Genomic DNA, 2,128 nt, shown 5'->3' on the forward strand with positions numbered 1-2,128 from the left:
GTGAATGATGGAAATATTTTACTGCAAGGACTGTTCAAGTGGAAATTCAGGCTGACAATTTCTACAGGCTCTCTGATGAGGGTTCTGAGCCTGGAATATTATTCTTTCTTAATGATATAGAATTTGTGTCAATGGTCAACAAAGTCTTTATGAATTTTACAGAAAACATTTATATATAACCACTGTATTAAACAAATATGATTATCACTTTATTTTTCCGTTTTTTACTTCGTATTTGAAAATAACTTAAAATGTAAAGAAGAGTTTCAGAAGTAAAATAGTACAAAGAACACTTGTTTACATTTATAGACATATCTGTTGTTGAATTTTTTTTTTTTTAGGGGAGGGGGAGGCAACCCTTGGTTGACCTCACAGATTGCAAGGACTTTGTCAGCTTACGATCCTCCTTATATTTTTTATTTTTTACACCTATAGCACCTGGTCTTCCTAGGTGGTCTCCCATCCAAGTACTAACCAGGCCCCACCCTGCTTAGCTTCTGAAATCAGACGGGATTGGGCTTGTTCAGGGTGGCATGGCAGTAGCTGATGTTGAAATTTTATCTTTTGTTTTATCAATTGCTTTCCCTCTCCAGTCCCTCTCTCTCCCTACACACACACACACACACAGAAACACACACACACACACACACACACACACAAACACACACTTTTTTTCCTGAACTGTTCATAATTTATTTGTATCATAGACCCTTATACCTCAGTACTTCAGTGTGTTTTTTTCTTACATAACCACAATATAGTTATCAACTTCATAAATTTAAAATGGATAGAGTCTTTTAATCTAATCCATGGTTAATACTCCAGTTTTGTCATTTTACTAAGTAATTTCTTTATAGCATTATTTTCTCCATACAGTATTGGATCCAGTCAATTATTGCATTTAATTAGTTTACTTAACATCCTTTCATTCATAGCGTTTGCATAGCCTTTTTTTGGCATTTATATCATTGACCTTTCTAAATAATACAACAACCTCTTTTTGCAATTGAATTTTCCTCACTTTTTCTTTGCTTGTTGTTTCTTTATGATTAAATTCAGGTAATGCATTCTTGGCCAGTATATTACGTAGATGTTGTTTTGTTTTTTTTCAGGCATTCTGTTTTCAGTTACATAATATCTAACTGTCCTTCATTGCTGATATTAACATTGATTACCCAGTTAAGATTCTGTGTGATTACTGTATAATTAGTGTGTGTGTGTTTAATTTTTCTTACACATATAAGTAGTCTGTGGAGAGACACTTTAAGACCATGCAATATTTTTCTCCTCAACAAAATCTAGTTTAATGTTTATTGACGATTTTTTCCTGATCGAATATTCATTAAAATAAGTTGCAAAATGATAACTTTGTAGCACTTTTTTTACATTTGTCTTTGGTCCTTGGCATTCAACCATAAGCAAGAAACTTTCTTTTTTTTCCCATAATTAATAATTGGTATGAAGTCATGGATTCCTATTTTTTTTACAGAGTTGTTAAATAATTCCTGTAATTTAACATGTTGGTATTCAAATAGTTCATGATTTTGCCTCTTCAATCTGATTCCTGTGAGAATTATCCCCACAATAACTTTCTTTGTGAAGCGCTTCTTACTTTGTATTATAACTACATATTTTATGCTCATCTTGTATCTAACTTGTCCAACCCCTAAATCAGCCAATTTCTGAGGGGACCTGGTTTGTTATAGTGGAGAAGGAATCAGTGATCAGTGTCTGGGAGCTAAGTATGCTTATTTTTACTAAAGTACTTATTTGCTTTTTCTTTTGTTTTGGCCTTTCTATGAGACAGAGCTAAGAAGTATACAAAGGAATATGAACATATAAAGCACATATAAACAAATATGCATACATATACATGTCCATGTGCATTCATAATCAGTACATATTATAGAAATCATAAATTCACCAGATAATCTCAAATTTAACCTATCTCCACCAAGTTTTTTCTTACCTTCTCTTATTCCATAATAGTATGTCCAAACTTCTACAGTGAGACTGACTCTCCATGTCAACATAATTACATATTTAGTTGATCCTGTAACTCATCGATTTAATTTTATGTTCTGAAATGTAACATGTTAACAGGTTTCCAAAAGTAAAATAAACCTAT

General features: G+C 32.3%; 1 pseudogene; it reads right to left on the reverse strand.

Moving 5' to 3' along the window:
* Positions 1-426: 426 nt before the first annotated feature.
* Positions 427-545, reverse strand: LOC120582862 (uncharacterized; annotated as a pseudogene).
* Positions 546-2,128: the final 1,583 nt, after the last annotated feature.

The sequence above is a fragment of the Pteropus medius genome, unplaced genomic scaffold (assembly GCF_902729225.1).
Source record: "Pteropus medius unplaced genomic scaffold, Ma_sr-lr_union100, whole genome shotgun sequence".
Classification (NCBI taxonomy): Eukaryota; Metazoa; Chordata; class Mammalia; order Chiroptera; family Pteropodidae; genus Pteropus; species Pteropus medius.